Genomic DNA, 22,703 nt, shown 5'->3' on the forward strand with positions numbered 1-22,703 from the left:
TTATTATTATCAAATTATTAACATCCCCTCTTGACCTGGCCTATTTGAATTGGTCCTTGTGTGCAATTTGGTGCGTAATCTAGGGGAACAACATCACACTGCTACATTTGCACAAGGCACTAGAGTAAAACTGCAAAAATGTGGCAAACAAATTAACTATATGTCCTGAATACAAAGCGTTATGTTTGTGGCAAATCCAACACAACACGTTATTGAGTACTACTCTTCATATTTTCAAACATGGTGGTGGCTGCATCATGTTATGGGTATGCTTGTCATCGGCAAGGACTAAGGAGTTTTTTGGGGGATAAAAATAAATGGAATAGAGCTAAGCACAGGCAAAATCCTAGAGGAAAACCTGGTTCAGTCTGCTTTCCAATAGAGACTGGGAGACAAATTCACCTTTCAGCAGGAAAATAACATAAAACACAAGGCCAAATATACACTGGAGTTGCTTACCAAGACGACATTGAATGTTCCTGAGTGGCCTAGTTAGAGTTTTAACTTAAGTTTGCTTGAAAATCTATGGCAAAACTTGAAAATGGCTGTCTACCAATGATCAACAACCAACTTGACAGAGCATGAATACTTTTTAAAAGAATGTGCAAATATTGTACAATCCAGGTGTGCAAAGCCTTTAGACTCACAGCTGTATTCGCTGCCAACGGTGATTCTAACATATATTAACTCAAGGGTGTGAATACTTACGCAAATTAGATATTTCTGCATTTCTAAAAACATGTTTTCACTTTGTCATTATGGGGTATTGTGTGTAGATGGGTGAGAAAAACATATTTAATCACGTTTGAATTCAGGCTGTAACAACAAAATGTGGAATAAGTCAAGGGGTATGAATGATTTCTGAATTCACTGTAAGTTGACCTAAGAGTTGTGCAAAGTTAGTAGAATCTTATTTAAAATGATTCACATCTGTAATGGCTGCCTAAGGTCAAGTATTAACTCTGGGGTGTGAAGACATACAGTGCCGTGAAAAAGTATTTGCCCCCTTGCGGATTTTCTAACTTCTGGACATCAGAACTGCGATTACTCACCACGGACTGGCAGAATACTTTTTTTCCTTTAACGAGGCCGACGAGCCCAACGTGAATGATATATTGCTTTCCCGGGAAAGTCGTGAAGAGGGCACGACAAAACCTATTCTACAGCTGCACCATCGAGAGCATCCTTACTGGTTGCATCACTGCCTGGTATGGCAACTGCTCGGCCTCTGACCGCAAGGCACTGCAGAGGGTAGTGCGTACGGCCCAGTACATCACTGGGGCCAAGCTTCCTGCCATCCAGGACCTTTATACCGGTGTCAGAGGAAGGCCCTAAAAAATGTCAAATACTCCAGCCACACTAGTCATAGACTGTTCTCTCTGCTACCGCACGGCAAGCGGTACCAGAGTGCCAAGTCTAGGTCCAAAAGGCTTCTAAACAGCTTCTACCCCCAAGCCATAAGACTCCTGAACATCTAATCAAATCGCTACCCAGACTATTTGCATTGCCCCCCCCCCATCTTTTACACTGATGCTACTCTCTGTTGTTATTATCTACAGTATGCATCGTCACATTAATAACTCAACCTACATGTACATATTACCTCAACTAACCGGTGCCCCCGCACATTGACTCTGTACCGGTACCCCACTGTGTATAGTCTCGCTATTGTTATTTTACTGCTGCTCTTAAATTACTTGTTACTTTTATTTCTTATTCTTACTCATATTTTTAACTGCATTGTTGATTAGGGGCTTGTAAGTAAGTATTTCACTGTAAGGTCTACTACACCTGTTGTATTCGGTGCATATGACTAATACAATTTGATTTGATTCATGCTTGAAAACCCCAAAAACGTTGCTGAGTTAAAGCAGTTCTGCATGGAAGAGTGGGCCAAAATTTCTCCACAGTGACGTGAGAGACTTATCAACAACTACAGTAAGTGTTTGGTTGGAGTCATTGCTGCTAAAGGTGACACAAACAGCTGAGTGTAAGGTGGCAATTACTTTTTTCACAAAGGGGCATTGGGTGTTGCATAACATTGTTTGTTAAATAAGTAGGTAATTGATGTGTTATTTGTTCACTCAGGTTCCCTTAATCTAATATTAGGTTTTGGTTGAAAATCTGGTAACATTCAGTAGAAAACAATATGCAAAAGTAGAAAAAATTAGAAAGGGTACAAAAACTTTTTCACGGTACTGTACGCAATCAAGGCATCTTTATTATTATTATTTTTTTTATTGGCTGAAAATGTATTCAATTTTTCTTTCACTTTGCAAATGTGGAGTATGTTGTGTAGATCAGTAGGGGAAAAAAATCTAATTTAATCCAATTTTAAGGCAAGTAAATGTGAAGACTGTGCATGGGGTGTGTAGACGTTCACTAGCGACTGTACATGTTTCCTGCTCCATGACATGACCTGTATGCACAAGCCATGTTGGTAGAGGACAGGCATATCTGGAGGGTTACATAGTACTATACTTTAGATTAGCCTACCAGTATATTAATTTGCTTCCCCTGCCTGCAGTCACAAAATTTCTATGAGGACAGACAGAAATATTAAGTTCTACAAGTCAACCATGTCACACACTAACTTGTATGAGCTCCGTTACCCTGTATGTCCTATACATAGTCACACGTGTTGAGTTCCATGAAAGGCGTTGTCACTAAATGCTGTGTTCTATGAGAGTCAGCCCAGTCACACATGTTAACTTGCATGACACACATGTTAACTTGCATGACAGTTAATCCCCACTTTAAATGAAACTGTATGACATTCAGCCCTAATTTGAGTTCTATAAATTGGCTGAGATAAGGTCAATCACACATGTTAAGTGTGAACATTTAAGCATTTTTGTTGTGTAGATACACCAACAGCTCTCTCCACACTCCAACTGACCGGAGGAGTCTGGAACATCTCTACTCAGCCAGCAATAATATCTGGGAGACATGGATTTATTTGAATGGCTTTACTGAACAATAATTCTTGGGTCCGTCCCAAGAGCCCTGGACTATATAAAAAGTAATGCACTATATAGGGAACACAGCCCTTATTTCCATGGTCAATGCAACTTCTGTCTGTAGCAGTATAATCGATTAGTAAAGTTTTGCGTGATTCAATTGAAAACAGACAGTTTGAGAAGGAGCTCAGCCAATAGGGCTCGTTTCACACAATACATCAATGTTTGCCACAATAACACTGTTGAGCAGACACAATTATATTGATCAAAATCAATGGTATCTTGTCATCGTTTCATCTTCTACCATAGCTTTGAAGTCCAGCAGAGAATAATATAATGGGAGGACGATAAGTCTGTCTTACCTGGTTGGACGCAGGTGGCCTGAAGGAAATATCTCAGAGCTTTTTCGTAATTGTTTTGATTTTCCAGAGCATGGCCAACATTGTTCCATAGCGTGGCATTGTTCTTGTTGACCTGAGGGGAGACAAGGTAATCAAAAGAAAAGTAAAAATAATGACATGCTCCATTTCTTTGTCTTTCTCAATATAATTACAATATACTGTGTATTTGTGTTGTAATTATATTGTATTACAAAGAAGATTGATGAACTCTAGTCTAGGGCTGTGGCGGTCATTACATTTTGTCAGCCAGTTATTGTCATGCAAAACACTGATGGTCTCAAATTATGTCTCTGTAATCTAGCAGGGGTCGGATGGTCATCTGAATCAGGGTTAGTTCGGCAGCTGGGGTGAAAGAGCAGCGATTACGATAGAGGAAACCAAGTCTAGATTTAACTTTAGCCTGCAGCTTTGAAATGTGCTGAGAGAAGGACAGTGCTCACCAGTACTAAACCCTCAGAGGTAGTAATAACACCAGTGGGAAGAGGGGCATTCTTCTTACCAAACTACATGACCTTTGTTTTGGAGGTGTTCAGAACAAGGTTAAGGGTCGAGAAAGCTTGTTGGACACTAAGAAAACTTTGTTGTAGAGCATTTAACACAAATTCCAGGGAGGAGCCAGCTGAGTATAAGACTGTATCATCTGCATATAAATGCATGAGAGAGCTTCCTACTGCCTGAGCTATGTTGTTGATGTAAATTGAGAAGAGCATGGGGCCAAGGATTGAGCCTTGGGGTACTCCCTTGGTGACAGGCAGTGGCTGAGACAGCAGATTTTCGGATTTTATACACTGCAATCTTTGAGCGCGGTAGTTAGCAAACCAGGCCAAAGACCCCTCAGAGACACCAATACTCCTTAGCCGGCCCACAAGAATGGAATTGTCTACCGTATCAAAAGCTTTGAACAAGTTAATCAAAATAGCAGCACAATATTGCTTAGAATCAAGGACAATGGTGACATCATTGAGGACCTTTAAGGTTGCAGTGACACATCCATAACCTGAGCGGAAACCAGATTGCATAACAGGGGGAATACTATAGACACGTTTTTCCAACACTTTTCATAAACAGGGCAAAATAGAAATATAACATTTAGGATCAGCTTGATCTCCCCCTTTAAATAAAGGATGAACAGTGGCTGCCTTCCAAGCAATGGGAACCTCCCCAGAAAGGAGAGACAGGTTAAAAAGTTTGGAGACAGGCTTGGCGATGATAGGGGCAGCAACCTTAAAGAAGAAAGGATCTAAACCATCTGACCGACATGTTTTTTTGGGGTCAAGTTTAAGGAGCTCCTTTAGCACCTCGGACTCAGTGACCACCTGCAGGGAGAAACTTTGTAGTGGGGCAGGAGGGAAAAAAGGGAGAAGCATCGGGGATAGTCGCATTAGAAGGGGTGGGAGATGAGGAAATGTTGGGCGGGCAGGGAGGCATGGCTGAGTCAAATAGGAATCCTGACTTAATGAAGTGGTGATTAAAGAGCTCAGCCATGTGCTTCTTGTCAGTAACAACCACATTATCAACATTAAGGGACATGGGCAGCTGTGAGGAGGAGGGTTTATTCTCCAGGTCTTTAACCGTTTTCCAGAACTTCTTGGTGTTAGACCCACAGAGAGAGAACGGCTCCTTAAAGTAACTAACTTTGGCCTTCCGGATAGCCTGAGTGCACTTATTTCTCATTTGCCTGAACGAGAGCTAGTCAGCCTGCGTGTGCTGAGCCATTCGCCAAATGCAATTCTTGAGGTGAAGTAACTCTGCAAGATCACGGTCGAACCAGAGGCTGAACTTGTTTTTAATTCTCATTTTCTTTATGGGGGCGTGTTTGTTAACAATACCATTGAAAATATCAAAAAAGAAGGTCCAAGCGTCTTCGACAGAGGGGATCCAGCTGATTCTATACCATTTTACAGATTAACATATTACGATTACAGATGACAGGTTAACAGAACATGAGTTGGCCTATTACTCTATGTTATCTGGCATGCCATAGGCTGTAGGCTTGTTCATTTAGCAGACAAGATATGCTTATAAGTCCCGTGTCATTATTTTATATTATATGATTTTATATTAAGAAGAATATAATTGAATTTATCTGAATAAAATAGAAATTATATTTATCCCACTCCGGACCAAATGAGCATGTGACGTCTATGTTGAGCGTAAAAGTGATCATTTGAAACAGGTCCTATACACTACGCTAGATTTATAGTTATTTGGCAACTTTAGTTGTTAATGATACAAACCTTAGAATGTCTAAGAAATTAAAACATATCTGGGCTGCATGATGCGACTATGGGCTATTGATGATTTGAGAAGGTCGTAAAAAAAAAGCTTGGCTCCGTTCCTTACCTCAGGCGACACACACTGTTCTCTCATCAAGTGATCGTATTATCACCCATCAGACTATTCTCAATGTAATATTATCTTGACTAATATGTTAAAAAGAGATCATCTGCCTATGCACTTCAAGAGCGAATGGAAGCAGCTTTCCCGCATGTTGTTCGTTCGGGTAGGCTACTCCGATTATTTCACGCCATGCATCAACCACTGTTTGAGGAGCATGCAGCCTCTCACTGAGCAACATGTGATATACTGCCCAAACTGTACCCTATGGGCTTCCCAACCCTGTTCCTGCAGCTACCTAGTGCTTAAATTGGGAAACCAAGTGAAATCTGTTCGTGAACATTGAAAGTAACATGTTTTCACAACAAAACCTTTCATTCAACTGTTGACAGCTCCTCTCTCTGCGTGCTTAAAGAAAGGCGAAGAGATGGAAATACACAGTGGTGAGATATTATGTAACTAAATGTAGCCTAATGTGTCACCTTATTAATTACGCAATTATATTTAAAAAAAATCCCTATTACTAGGCTATTCAAAATCAAATACAAATTCACTATAATTGTAGGCTAACTGTAAGCTGCCCTGCACAATCAATGAACCAACAGCATCGCCTAGGACTATACGTTCTCTCCCAGACTCATGAATATAAAGAAAGAAAGAAATACAACTGAATGTGTTTAGCTTAAAACATTTTTTTTATATATATATTTGGGAGGAACAACGGATGAAAATAACAATTGTGGAGAGTTTATTGTAAATTAGGCCAAGAATGAGGAGATCTGGATGGCATACTTTCAGGGCAGAGGTGAAAAGCGTGTATTCAGATTCCCAGTCCCAGTTTCTGTTGAAGGTCTTGACTGTGTATGTGGTGAGGAGCACTCCGGTCACCAGCCAGGATATTTTCTTCATGTGTCTGGTCAATAAAGGGAAAAAGTAAAAAGAAACATTTTGATTCTGTTAAAAGACTGTATATCACCCAAATAATACCCCTCAAATTGATAATGCTGTCTAGTTCGTACAATTTTGTTTGACATTGTGGCTGAAGAGAGACACTGTGGGCTCGTTTCCTGGACACAGATTAAAAGGTAAGCTTTTCTTGTGTTTTGTATCATATTGTACAACAGCTGACGAAACTAACACTGTAAAAGTGTGACAAAGTTGACAGGGGTCGCGTGAGTTTCGAAAACCTGCCGAGCAGAAATGACAATAAGAAGCATTTTAGAGCTGTGTTTACAAAACGCAGCAAGATATTTCATATGAATTGGATTTTATTCGGTGTGAAAAATGCAAAATTCTGCGTTATCGCGGCCACCGTTTGATCAGTGTTATTTCCTGATAGTTGCTGGAATCTACAAAGGACCTTATAATCAGCCTGGTTGCATGGGTGGGAGTTTCGGCTTGCCTGGTGTCATCACCAGGCGGACAATTGGTTAATACACTGAATATACCTTCTTTAACTTGTCTCCTTCCCTTCATCTACACTGATTAAAGTGGATTTTACAAGTAACATCAATTAGGTATCATAGCTTTCACCTGGTCAGTCTATGTCATGGAAAGAGCAGGTGTTCTTAATGTTTTGTGTACTCAGTATAGACTAATAACAAAGTAAGGCTCCAAACCTTCTGCCAATAACATCCCATTCAGACCACTCCCAGACAGTTGCAGCTAAATTCTTGGTTGAGACATTCTCTCCATTTTAAATGGACAACTGTTACATTGTTACCCAGAAATGATTTGATATGGTTATAAAAACGGCTGCATTTGGGTCTTTAAGCCTAGTCTTGGATAATTGAAAGTGCTTCTTAGTCTAAGACTAGGTTTATTATCAGTGTCCGGTATACCGCCCCTGAGAGTGGTCCATTGTTAAAGTGCTTATTTTATGCTTTGGAGACATTTAATACCCCATTACACCCTATGGGAGTTTGTGTTGGAAGGGTACTTACTCACTCCAAATGGTCCCAGATGTATTTGTGTTGTCTTGCCAGCTCCTTTGATCATTGTTGTAAAGACAACACAAACAGATCTGGGACCAAGCTAACTACTGTACTACTCACCCTTTGTGGGAGACAATCCTGAAGCCGTGTGCCACGAGAACACAGAATCCAATACTGGGGACATAGAGCACCCTTTCTGCCACCACAAAGCCCACAGGGAAGAAGAGGTTGGAGGCTGGGATGAAGGGGAGCACGATCAAAGAGAGGGCCTGGAGAAAAAGGGGAAGGAAGAGGGGGGGAGGAGTAGGGAACAAAATACAAATAAGAACACAATGAAAGGCATGATGAACATAAGCCTCCTTGAATACACTTATCCTGCGAATTACTGAAATGCTCATTTTGAATGGAAGAGTGCATTGGCACAGAGGCATGGGTTCACATACACAGTGTACAAAACATTAGGAACACCTTCCTAATATTGAGTTGCACCCCCCTTTGACCCGAGAACAACTCATCGGGGCATGGACTCTACAAGGTGTCAAAAGTGTTCCACAGGGATGCTGGACCATGTTGACTCCAATGCTTCCCACACTTGTGTCAAGATTGCTGGATGTTTCTTTGGTTGGTGGACCATTCTTGATACACACGGGAAACTGTTGAGTGTGAAAAACCCAGCAGCGTTGCAGTTGTTGAAACACTCAGACCGGTGCGCCTGACACCTACTACCATAGCCTGTTCAAAAGGCACTTAAATATTTTGTCTTGCCCATTCACCCTCTGAATGACACACATACGCAATCCATGTTACAATTGTCTCAAGGTTTAAAAATAATAATTTAACCTGCCTCCTTCATCTACACTGATTGAAGTGGATTTAACAGGTGGCATAGTATAAGGGATCATAGCTTTCACCTGGATTCACCTGGTCAGTCTATGTTATGGAAAGAGTTTTGAACACTCATAGATTTAGCTGTTTGGACTCATATACTCAGTACACACACAATATCAGTTGAACACTTTACATTACATGTTAGCATGTCTACATAATACATCATACATCCATACATACAAGGCAAGATAGAGTTTTCCCAACTATATGTTATAGTTCGTTATAAGTGACCATTTCAGGTTGATCAGAGGACACCAAGACAAGCATGTTAGAGGAGTTACTTATCAGTTTGCACACCATATCAGTAGAGCACTCTCCCTTGCATTACCAGTAAGCATATCTACATGATAGATTAAAGAGATCCCTTTCGTATACTTTTTAGATAGTAGTTCTGAAAGTAGCGCTCCCGAGCCAAAAGTGGTCCCTGAAAATTGAGTACCATGTTACATATGTGCAGATACAGTATGTGCACCACGGCATTGCTCTCTCTCGCTCTGCTGTGTGTGCCTCTTGCTAGACGTCACTCAAATGGTGAGGGGCTGAAGCTCATTGGTACAACTCAAATTGATATGGGGCTGGCACACAAGGGGGAAAATGAAGGAGAAATGGCGCAGCGACAGCTTCCAGAAAAACAGTCGCCTTCAAACTAGGGATTCCGTGGCTAATTGAGGTAAGGCTAATTCTGCTTATAGATGATGCATGTATGAACTTCATTGACACATTCAGCCCAAAGCGGAAGGATTAACAAATCATTAGTAGTCACCAAAGTTCCCGGAGTACGTCTTTAAGCAAGGTCAAATTTGCCTGGCATGCATGTCACTCTCAGGAGATGTTTTCAAGTTTTTTACTGCTTGTGAACAAGGGAACAGAGAAACACTTGGCAGGGAATGCAATGCATGTTATATACCAGGGGAATAGGTGTGCAGTATGGAATTCAATGACTGACCGCCAAGTTTGAATGTCACTTGCATAAGTACAGTGAAATGCCTTTCTTGCCAGCTCTTAACCCAACAATGCAGTGACTGGATGTCCTATTGAGTTCAGCAGTTTAAAAGTGAGATTGTGTGACTGTGAAATTCAGCAGTGCGTTATGTTAAATGGTTCGCTAACCACAAAATAACCAGGGGTGTCAAACATAACGTCCGCAGGCAGTTTGCCCGCCTGCTTTCTGATTTAACGTGGCACCCACTTGAGCTCTCGATAACTAGCTTGACAGAGTATTTTAAAATCCTATTTGAGAAGTACAAAAAGGCAGCCAAACGTGGTTTACAATGAAGCAATTGCTTCAGTGGACTCTGAACTTGTCTTGGAGCTACGAGTTATGAATCTGGAGAGGATTAGGCATATATCAGGATAACATTGTATTGTAAACTGTACAAGATCAAATGTTACGTTGTGGTGCCATTTCAGGCACAGGCCAATGAGGCTGTGTCCTTCATTTACTGTTAATATGTACGCTTTAGGCTAATCCTTCCCTATAGTTAGGGAATAAGGAAAGTTCTTAATATGTTTTATGAGTAGTGCATTACCCTAGGATGGCAGTGAATTCATTCTAAGTGGCCTTTCTCCATTCTGATCGTTTTGAACTTAACCAAACTAGGTCAAAACTGACAGTGAACAAGGCTACATTTTTAAGGTACACATCGTCTTATAAAGTCAGGATCGCTCTGGTGTGCACCTCATGTCACCAACCACGTTGTTTAGATTTTGGTCTTTGTTGTGACACTAGTTCAATCATAAGTCTTTCTTGTGTCTGTCTACCAAAACATTCAACTGCCATTACATCACTATACCATCAAAAGCCCTTTGACCTAATGGAGAGAAAAAACCTAAACACTTTTAATTTCAATAAAAACCTTAAACCCGCCGGTTTAGCAGTACTTTCAGACAAAAACTTTGCGCATTTCATCCTCAAAAGCGTCATGACGGTCAAAATTACCACATGCATATTTAACAGTAGAATAGCCGGGCCTTGAGGAGTACCAATAGCCACCAGTCTAATAAATCCATTTAACTAGAAAAGCCTGGGCTCATTGCCAATGTCATTTGGATGTGTTTATGAAGTTGTTAGGTTATACTTACCAAATGTAAGTATTTGAAAGAACTTAACAGTTTCATTAGTTTGTTACTGTGGGCTATATGTAAAAACGAAAAAAACACCTATGAAACACAAAGCATGTGTATTGAAACACAGTAAAAGCTTATGTGTATAATGACAAAACAAATGAAAATACCCAAACCGCAAGACACGCGGTCAATGAAGAAAATAGCAGTAGCCTAAATATCAGTATAGCGTGCTTGTGAACGGTGAAAATCAGCACAAAAGCAATCATGGTATTATAATGAATATAAGTGTCGATATGACAGCGGTCAAAAATAGTATTATTGTCAGTTATTAGACACATTATTTGTGGCCTCGCTCCTGCTTACAGTATTCTGTGCGTCTTCACGCAATAGTTGGATCTCATTTAGTTGTTATCCTTTAACTCACAGCTGAATTAGCTGTCCGGTTCTGTTCTAAGTGCATCTGCCTACCTTGCAGCTTCTCCTCCCCGAAAAGCAGTGCACAATTTGGCACACAATGCATCTTTACTTGGACCTCATGTGTCTCTCAAGCAGCCTGTGTGCCAGACTCATGATGAAGTCTCTTCTGGTCTCTTGGGTGTTGTTCATGCACTGCTTGAACAACACGTGTGCGTTGATGGCAGCCAAGTCAAGCATGTTGTAAAACACAGCAACAGGCCAGCGGAACGTTCCGCCTTTCAGCTAGTACAGCTGTGCCATTTGATCCGAAACATTACCCGAAACCTGCTCGCTCACCCGCTGCCCGATATGGCTCCTTTCCCAGATATGGAAAGCGGTTCAGTATGAATCAGAATAATCATCATCATAGATGTCATGATCTATTTCTTCTCCGCCATCCGAGTCGTTGTTATTCAGATCTTGCAGCAACGCTAACACAGCATGTGCATCCATTCGTCTTGGTCCCATTGTAAATTATGCACGCTCACTGTGTATCTTACTCCAAGTAGGCCTAGAGTAGACAAATGAAACTGCTTGGATTTGGTGGACTGGTATAGGGTACAACGTTTTGAGATTATAATTAGAATAGATTAATAGAATAGGCCTGAATGCAATGGCCGCCCTGTTCTTCATTCCCAGTTGGTGATTACATAATTATGCATCGTCCATTTCCCCTCATCGTTCATTTCAACTATCGGAGAAGGAGCGGAGCAGGCTGGGGAAGATCATAAAAAAAAATGACATGCCCTCCTAAAACTGGTTATAACTCCAGTTCTGTTTGCGATATTAAGATTCTAACAATGACAATGTGTTGTATAGACATATTTAGGAAAAGCGAAGGACAAGGGGGACATTACTTTAAAAATGGTAATTAAACATTTAAACTCGTTTTGAGACATGATACACTCCGCCTTTCTAGTGTTAATATACACAATCACAAATAAAGCCATTCATATTTCGTTTAGGAAGGTCATAAAAAAAAACATAATACAAGGCAATTTATTTAAAGCGAACAGATTGGCATATTTTGAGTTGTATTTATCTGAGCTTAGTAGCTGCGCCATGCCAATGAAATCAACTTGTTCGTTTAGCAGACATCAGTCCTACCACAGTCAACACATATTTTACAGTACGAATATAGTGGAATATCCCAAATGGCTATTGCTGATAGTCACCAGACGCCTACTCCCATGAGGAGTTCATGGAGCCACGGTTATTCTAGGAAAAAGTAATATTTTGAAACAGAGACCATCCGCACAATTTGTACAGTTTTTTGTGTGCCAAAAATCGGTTGATTCAAAACTTTGGAATCTGCTCTTTCTGATAGGGTATAGCAATCAAAACATCTGGAATGCACGCTGCACAGGCCATCAGTCTCGTCATTTTCTATTTGACAATTGATAATATTGTCACCCATCAGACTATTATCAATTTAATCTAGTCTTTAAGCCATATCTACAGTATTATTATTATGTGAAATTAGTTTTAATATAGTTTAGGTGTTGTTTGGACGGGCCAGCTGGGTAGGCAACTGTTTTCTTACAGTCAGAAAATACACTATCACCTTATTTTAGTATTTATAGTCTATTTGCTTCTGGATCAATCAATCAACACATTTTGTGACTGATTACGATTTGCATTTGGTGTCCTGAGGTTTCTTATGATCTATTTTAGCATAATAAATGCATTAATTTAGTATTTATTATTTATGATGGAATATTTATACAATTGAAATATCAACGGAAATTAGGAAAAAATAGGAAATTACTATGAAATAACAAAATATTTCAGATGTGTAAATTGCCTAGTTTTTATTTGATAGGTTTATTATTTGTAATTTCTTAAAGTAATCATCATCTCTGCTCAGGCAGTAGCAGCCAACCAGCAACTATAACATTAACTCTGTGTAACTCTCCCCATAATGTACTGTCTTTGTTCATCCTATTTAGGAAGACTAGTTCTTCAATGTAGATAAGGCATATTTTCACAAACTGTCTCTATCCCTCTCATCATTGTGTTGTGTACATTCCTCTCTCATGCAGTCTATGTGGTCTGTGTGTATCTAACCTAACATTGCAGACGTAAAAGTGTATCCGACCCGGAAAAACACTATTTTCACTCTCCGAGCCGGAAAGAACAGGCGCAATGGATTATGGTCATTGTAGTTTATTAAAACAGACAGTGGTCACATCCCAAAATATACAGGCCCAGGTGCACAACTGAGCAAGAGAACAAGTGCATTAGAGTGTCTAGTTTGAGAAACAGGCACCTCAACTCCTCAACTGGCAGCTTCATTAAATAGTACCCTTCAAAACACCAGTCTCAACGTCGACAGTGAAGAGGCGACTCTGGGATGCTGGCCTTCTAGGCAGAGTTCCTCTGTCCAGTGTCTGTTTTTTTGCCCATCTTAATCTTTTATTTTTATTGGCCAGTCTGAGATGGCTTTTTCTTTGCAACTATGCCTAGAAGGCCAGCATTCCGGAGTCGCCTTGTCACTGTTGACGTTGAGACTGGTGTTTTTCAAGTCCAGTTGAGGACTTGTGAGGCGTCTGTTTCTCAAACTAGACACTCTACTTGTCCTTTTGCTCAGTTGTGCACCGGGGCCTCCCACTCCTCTTTCTATTCTGGTTAGAGACAGTTTTCGCGGTTCTGCGAAGGGCGTAGTACACAGCGTTGTACGAGATCTTCAGTTTCTTGGCAATTTCTCGCATGGAATAGCCTTCATTTCTCAGAACAACAATAGACTGATGAGTTTCAGAAGAAATTTCTTTGTTTCTAGCCATTTTGAGCCTGTAATCAAACCCACAAATGCTGATGCTCCAGATACTCAACTAGTCTAAAGAAGGCCAGTTTTATTGCTTCTTTAATCAGTACAACAGTTTTCAGCTGTGTTAACATAATTGCAAAAGGGTTTTCTAATGATCAATTAGCCTTTTAAAATGATAAACTTGGATTAGCTAACACAACGTGCCATTGGAACACAGAAGTGATGGTTGCTGATAATGGGTCTCTGTATGCCTATGTAGATATTCCATAAAAAATCTGCCGTTTCCAGCTACAATAGTCATTTATAACATTAACAATGTCTACACTGTATTTCTGATCAATGTGTGTTATTTTAAATGGACAAAAACAAGGACATTTCTAAGTGACCCCAAACTTTTGAACGGTAGTGTACGTATGTACAAAATGACAAAGTGTAGACCTGGATGGTAAGATAAATCAACATAACATTCATGTAAGAAATGTAAAAAATATAGAATGAATATATGAAATAAATCATTATTTTGATTCTATGATTTTTGTTAATTTATTGGTAAGAATGTTCAAGGATGCAGTTATGAAATGTAGTGTTTAAGAAAACTCTTACTGTATTTTTGTAGTACTGCACAAACAAATTGCACTGTTCAGGAAAAACGATTGGCTTCGTGTCCATAAAACCAGGGTCCAGTCTACTCTCTAGAGTCCCCAGAATACAAAACAGGTGAGTATTAATATATAAAAAAAACAGATAGGTCATAGGAAGTGTTGCTGGACTTTTATTTTGAAAATGTCACACAATCACAAAAACCCGAACCCATAACCCTGCTACTTTCAGTCCAAAAACCCAAGTCCAAGATGGAAACATAGATTAATTTCGACCAAGGTGGGTTGAAGAAAAGCGCTGTTAATCACCATGATAACCGTTGATAGGCTATAGGTGTAAGTGACCTGGTGAACACTAACCTACGGCATCATGATGTTACTAGAATACTGCCTCAAATATATATATACACAGTACCTGTCAAAAGTTTGGACACACCTACTCATTCAAGGGTTTTTCTTTATTTTTACTATTTTCTACATTGTAGAATAATAGTGAAGACATCAAAACTATGAAATAACACATTTGAACTCATGAAGTAACCAAAAAAGTGTTAAACAAATCAAAATATATTTTAGATTATTCAAAGTAGCCACCCTTTGCCTTGATGACAGCTTTGCACACTCTTGGCATTCTCTCAACCAGCTTCACCTGGAATGCTTTTCCAACTGTCTTGAAGCAGTTCGCACATATGCTCAGCACTTACTTGTTGGCTGCTTTTCCTTCACTCGGTGGTCCAATTCATCCCAAACAATCTCAATTGGGTTGAGGTCGGGTGGTTGTGGAGGCCAGGTCATCTGATGCAGCACTCCATCACTCTCCTTCTCTGTCAAATAGCCCTTACACAGCCTGGAGGTGTGTTGGGTCATTGTACTGTTGAAAAACAAATAATAATCCCACTAAGCGAAAAGCAGATGGGATGGCGTATCGCCGCGAATGCTATGGTAGCCATGTTGGTTAAGTGTGCCTTGAATTCTAAATAAATCACTGACAGTGTCACCAGCAAAGCATCCCAACACCATCACACCTCCTCCTCCATGCTTCACGGTGGGAACCACACATGCAGAGATCATCCGTCCATCTACTCTGTGTGTCACAAAGACACAGCGGTTGGAACCAAAAATCTCACAGACTTATCAGACCAAAGGACAGATTTCCACCAGTCTAATGTCCATTGCTCGTGTTTCTTGGCCCAAGCAAGTCTCTTCTTATTGTTGGTGTCCTTTAATAGTGGTTTCTTTGCAGCAATTCGACCATGAAGGCCTGATTCACGCAGTCTCCTCTGAACAGTTAATGTTGAGATGTGTCTGTTACTTGAACTCTGTGAAGCATTTATTTGGGCTGCAATTTCTGAGGCTAGTAACTCTAATGAATTTAACCTCTGCAGCAGAGGTAACTCTGGGTCTTCCTTTCCTGTGACAGTACACATGAGAGCCAGTTTCATCATAGCGCGTGATGGTTTTTGCGACTGCACTTGAAGAAACTTTTAAAATTCTTGACATTTTCCGAATTGGCTGCCCTTCATGTCATGATGGACTGTCGTTTCCCTATGCTTATTTGAGCTGTTCTTGCCATAATATGGACTTGGTCTTTTACCAAATAAGGCTATCTTCTGTATATCACTCCTACCTTGTCACAACACAACTGATTGGCTCAAACGCATTAAGAATTAAAGAAAGTCCACAAATTAACTTTTAACAAGGCACACCTGTTTATTGAAATGCATTCCAGGTGACCACCTCATGAAGCTGGTTGAGAGAATGCCAATAGTGTGCAAAGCTGTCTTCATGGGAAAGGATGGCTACTTTGAAGAATCTAAAATATATATATTTTGATTTGTTGAATACTTTTTTGGTTTCTACATGATTCCATATTTCATAGTTTTGATGTCTTCACTATTATTCTACAATGTAGAAAATAGTAGAAATAAAGAAAAACCCTGGAATGATTAGGTGTGTCCAAACTTTTGAATGGTACTGTATAAACTATACAAAAATATAAAAACAACATGTAAAGTGTTGGTCCCATGTTTCATGAGCTGAAATAAAAGATCCCAGAAATGTTTCATACGCACAAAATGCTTATTTCTCTCAGATTGCGTGCAAAAAATTGTTTATATCCCTGTCAGTGAGCATTTCTCCTTTGCCAAGATAATCCATCCACCTGACAGGTGTGGCGATACCAAGAAGCTGATTAAACAGCATGATCAATACACAGGTCCATTCTCTCCAATGTCGTTTTAGAGAATTAGGCAGGACGTCTAACCGGCCTCCGAACCGCAGACCAACATGTAACCACGTCAGCCCAGGACTTCCACATCCGGCTTCTTCACCTGCGGGATCGTCTGAGACCAGCCACCCAGACAGCTGACGAAACTGATGAGTATTTCTGTCTGTAATAAAACCATTTTGTGGAGAAAAACTGAATGGCTGGGCCTGGCTCCCAAGTAGGTGGGCCTGGCTGCCAAGTGGGTGGCCCTAAGCCCTCCAAGGCCCACCAATAGCTGCCCCCCTGCCCAGTCATGTGAAATACATAGATTAATAAAACTAATTAATTTATTTAAATTGACTGAATATATATATGGAATTCAGTCAATATATATATATATACACAGGTGAAGTGGGAAGTTTACATACACTTTGGATGGAGTCATTAAAACTCGTTTTTCAACCACTCCACAAATTTCTTGTAAACAAACTATAGTTTTGGCAAGTTGGTTTGGACATCTACTTTGTGCATGACACAATCATTTTTCCAGCAATTGTTTACAGGCAGATTATTTCACTGTATCACAATTCAAGTGTGTCAGAAGTTTACATACACTAAATTGACTGTGCCTTTAAACAGCTTGGAAAATTCCAGAAAATTATGTCATGGCTATAGAAGCTTCTGATAGGCTAATTGACATAATTTGAGTCAATTGGAGGTGTACCTGTGGATGTATTTCAAGGCCTTCCTTCAAACTCAGTGCCTCTTTGCTTGACATCATAGGAAAATCTAAAGAAATCAGCCAAGACCTCAGAAAGAAAATTGTAGACCTCCACAAGTCTGGTTCATCCTTTGGAGCATTGTCCAAATGCCTGAAGGTGCCACGTTCATCTGTACAAACGATAGTACGCAAGTATAAACACCATGGGACCACGCAGCCGTCATACCGCTCAGGAAGGAGACGCGTTCTGTCTCCTAGAGATGAACGTACTTTGGTGCGAAAAGTGCAAATCAATCCCAGAACAACAGCAGAGGACCTTGTGAAGATGCTGGAGGAAACAGGTACAAACGTATCTATATCCACAGTAAAACGAGTCCTATATCGACATAACCTGAAAGACCGCTCAGCAAGGAAGAAGCCACTGCTCCAAAACCACCATAAAAAAGTCAGACTACGGTTTGCAACTGCACATGGGGACAAAGATCGTACTTTTTGGAGAAATGTCCTCTGGTCTGATGAAACAAAAATAGAACTGTTTGGCCATAATGACCATCGTTATGTATGGAAGAAAAAGGGGGAGGTTTGCAAGCCAAAGAACACCATCCCAACCATGAAGCACGGGGGTGGCAGCATCATGTTGTGGGGGTGCTTTGCTGCAGGAGAGACTGGTGCACTTCACAAAAGATGGCCTTATGAGGGAGGAAAATTGTGTATATATTGAAGCAACATCTCAAAACATCAGTCAGGAAGTTAAAGCTTGGTCGCAAATGGGTCTTCCAAATGGACAATGACAACAAATGACAAAAAAGTCAAGGTATTGGAGTGGCCATCACAAAACCCTCACCTCAATCCTATAGAAAATTTGTGGGCAGAACTGAAAAGGTGTATGTGAGCAAGGAGGCCTACAAACCTGACTCAGTTACACCAGCTCTGTCAGGAGGAATGGGCCAAAATTCACCCAATTTATTGTGGGAAGCTTGTGGAAGGCTACCCGAAACGTTTGCCCCAAGTTAAACAATTATTATTATTATTTTTTAATTTTATCCCCTTTTCTCCCCAATTGTCGTGGTATCCAATCGCTAGTAACTATCTTGTCTCATCGCTACAACTCCCGTACGGGCTCGGGAGAGACGAAGGTCGAAAGCCATGCGTCCTCCGAAGCACAACCCAACCAAGCCGCACTGCTTCTTAACACAGCGCGCCTCCAACCTGGAAGCCAGCCGCACCAATGTGTCGGAGGAAACACCGTGCACCTGGCCCCCTTGGTTAGCGCGCACTGCGCCCGGCCCGCCACAGGAGTCGCTGGAGCGCGATGAGACAAGGATATCCCTACCGGCCAAACCCTCCCTAACCCGGACGACGCTAGGCCAATTGTGCGTCTTCCCACGGACCTCCCGGTCGCGGCCGGCTGCGACAGAGCCTGGGCGCGAACCCAGAGACTCTGGTGGCGCAGCTAGCACTGCGATGCAGTGCCCTAGACCACTGCGCCACCCGGGAGGCAAGTTAAACAATTTAAAGGCAATGCTACCAAATACTAATTGAGTGTATGTAAACTTCTGACCCACTGGGAATGTGATGAAATAAATAAATCATTTCTCTTTACTATTATTCTGACATGTCACATTCTTAAAATAAAGGGTTGATCCTAACTGACCTAAGACAGGAATTCTGAAAAACGGAGTTTAAATGTATTTGGTTAAGGTGTATATACACTGCTCAAAAAAATAAAGGGAACACTTAAACAACACAATGTAACTCCAAGTCAATCACACTTCTGTGAAATCAAACTGTCCACTTAGGAAGCAACACTGATTGACAATAAATTTCACATGCTGTTGTGCAAATGGAATAGACAAAAGGTGGAAATTATAGGCAATTAGCAAGACACCCCCAATAAAGGAGTGGTTCTGCAGGTGGTGACCACAGACCACTTCTCAGTTCCTATGCTTCCTGGCTGATGTTTTGGTCACTTTTGAATGCTGGCGGTGCTTTCACTCTAGTGGTAGCATGAGACGGAGTCTACAACCCACACAAGTGGCTCAGGTAGTGCAGCTCATCCAGGATGGCACATCAATGCGAGCTGTGGCAAAAAGGTTTGCTGTGTCTGTCAGCGTAGTGTCCAGAGCATGGAGGCGCTACCAGGAGACAGGCCAGTACATCAGGAGACGTGGAGGAGGCCGTAGGAGGGCAACAACCCAGCAGCAGGACCGCTACCTCCGCCTTTGTGCAAGGAGGAGCACTGACAGAGCCCTGCAAAATGACCTCCTGGTAGCGCCTCCATGCTCTGGACACTACGCTATACACACACACACACATTTTTTATTTATTTAACCTTCATTTTATTAGGCTAGTCAGTTAAGAACAAATTCTTATTTACAATGACGGCCTACACTGGTCAAAACTGGACGATGCTGGGCCAATAGTGCGCCGCCCTATGGGAGTCCCAATCATGAACTGTAACTCAGTAAAATCGTTGAAATTGTTGCATGTTGAGTTTATATATTTGTACCGTGTATTTGATTTGTCTAGCCAAAATGTTAGACCTGATGCATGTTAAATAAAGAATAAAATTCAACAGTTTACACACAATTAAAAACATTCAATATAGTTTTGGTAAACAACTCCAGCATATATTTGGCCTTGTGTTTTAGGTTATTTTCCTGCTGAAAGGTGAATTTGTATCCCAGTGTCTGTTGGAAAGCAGACTGAACCAGATTTTCCTTCAGGATTTTGCCTGTGCTTAGCTCTATTCTGTTTAATTTTATCCAAAAAAAAGGGAGTACTTGCTGATGACAAGCATACCCATAACATGATGCAGCCACTATCATGCTTGAAAATATGAAGAGTGGTACTCCGTGTTGTGTTGGATTTTCCCCAAACATAATCCTTTGTGTTCAGGACATTTATTTTTTCAGTTTTACTTTAGTGCCTTATTGCAAACAGGTTGCACGCTTTGGAATATTTTTATTTCGTACAGGCTTCCTTCTTTTCACTCTGTCATTTAGGTTAGTATTGTGTTAATCCATCCTCTGTTTCTCCTATCGAAGCCATTTAACTCTGTAAGCCATTTAACTCTGTAACTGTTTTAAAGTCACCATTGGGCCCATGGTGAAATCCCCGAGCGGTTTCCTTCCTCTCCGGCAACGGAGTTAGGAAGGACGCCTGTATCTTTGTAGTGACTTGGTGTGTATTGATACACCATCCAAAGTGTAATTAATAACTTCAACATGCTCAAAGGGATATTCAATGTATGTGTTTTACCCATGCACCAATAGGTGCCCTTCTTTGTAAGGCATTGGAAAACCTCCCTGGTCTCTGTGGTAGAATCTGTGTTTGAAATTCACTACTCGACTGAGGGACCTTACAGATCATTTTTACTCCTGAACTTATTTAGGCCTGCCATAAGAAAGGGGTTGAATACTTATTGACTAAAGACATTTCAGCTTCTCATTTTTAATTAATTTGTAAACTTTTCAAAATACATAATTCCACTTTGACATTATGGGGTATTGTGTGTAGGCCAGTGAAACAAAATCTCAATTTAAAAACATTTTAAATGCAGGCTGTAACACAAGAAAATGTGGAAAAAGTCAAGTGGTGTGAATACTTTCGGAAAGCACTGTATAAATTCTACAGACCCTAGTGAGTAATCCGAACCCCACTTTTACTTCCGCACCTAGAAAAGTAAATCTAAACAAATATGTATTTCATATACAGTGTACAGTATATACATACAGTACCAGTCAAAAGTTTGGACACACCTACTCAATCCAGGGTTTTTCTTCATTTTAAATTATTTTCTACATTGAATAAAAATAGTGAAGACATCAACGGTATGACAGAATACACATGGAAACATGTAGTAACCAAAAAACACAAATGCTTTGCTCATTGCAAAAGAAGCTTGAAAATCTGGAACATTTGTTGAATATCACTGGGGGGGAAAAAAATCCAAATCGAACAGTCGGTAGTAGACTACAATCTACAACACCGCTGGGAGGAAGGCAGTTGATTACTAACATCACTGGCCAACAACACAACAGCTCATTCAAGTTGCACAACTCTTAGGACTAGGGGGTTTCCCCACACCCAGATGAAGTCTATTCCTGGACAAAAAAAGCACTTTCAAATGGAGATTCTCAACCGAAAGTGTCCAGGACTGAACAGTAGGCTATTAATCTGGTTCTGGAAACCCAGCCCATCATGGAGAACTCAACAGTTCTAATCCTATAATTAGGAATGATCGATTATGAATGTTCTAGTTCCAGACTGCTAAGAATTACTCAGATGTTCCACACTATCATGACGCCTCAAGTGTTGAGGTAAATTATAGCCTGGATTCTAACAAAAACGGGAATTTTATGTCATTTGCACTACTGTCAGGACAAACATTCTATATCTAATGGAAACAACCATAAATGGCAACGGGTGGTGTACTCAAGTGGTTTTATTTGGAAGACCCTAAACAAAGCACAGCAACACTCCGTCAATGTAGCCAAAACAATAAATGTTTCCTGTTGCTCTAAAATGAGTAGGCTATGGGGGATTTCTTGTAATAATCGCTAAATCAAATAGGACCTATATGTAGTCTCATCTTATCCTTAAGCAACCTGTTCAATATGGCCGCTTTCTCTATTAGGAACCAGAGTAAACTTTTTATTGTTGTATTTCTTTAAAGGTCAACTGCCCCTTAGAAGTTAAAACCAACTTATCTGGTTTTAAGCAGCCTACGTGGCATCGATGAGTCAGAAACATTCATTCTAGTGTCAAAATAGACTACAAAGTGTAAAGTAGGATCATTTCGGTCATAAAGTCAATCTCATCCAAAACTGAGTTTTTTAAGTGGGTTCTTCACGACTTACTGGAGGGTTGGGTATGAATTACTTACATGCCCACTTTTAACAATGATGACCAACAGGGCACAGATGAGCGGTTCCAGGAAGTGAATTCTCAACGCAATCACCCGTTGTGATAATTATTAGTGATAGCGATATTACTGTGCAACGTAGACGTTCTATTTTCTCCCAAGATTGCAAGACAATTAGGATGTTGATGAAGTGCCTATCGGTTTTGAATGTTTCAACCTCTGTGTTGAGAAGTTGTGTTTTTACCGTCAATATCAAGTGCAAAGAGCACTAAAAACAAGACTAACCATGAGCCTTGTGGTCTGGGAAAGATCGAACAGCGGACATATAGAGAGAGGAGGCAAGACAAAGCGAAACAGAATATTGTGTTGTAGGACAGCTGAGCTGACTCAAGAGCGGGCATTCAACTCGCAGTTGATACCGTTTCCACAGTAACATGACATGACGTGATGAAACGTTGAAACTAAGTTTTGAAACTAAAACTTTGTTCTCTCCATAGCAA

At 40.6% G+C, this 22,703-nt stretch overlaps 1 pseudogene; it reads right to left on the reverse strand.

Moving 5' to 3' along the window:
- The window catches only part of LOC139539342 (protein O-mannosyl-transferase TMTC3-like), a 71,651-nt pseudogene that overhangs the window by 26,442 nt on the left and 22,506 nt on the right, over nucleotides 1-22,703 (reverse strand).

This window comes from Salvelinus alpinus, chromosome 15 (assembly GCF_045679555.1).
Source record: "Salvelinus alpinus chromosome 15, SLU_Salpinus.1, whole genome shotgun sequence".
NCBI classification, from domain to species: Eukaryota; Metazoa; Chordata; class Actinopteri; order Salmoniformes; family Salmonidae; genus Salvelinus; species Salvelinus alpinus.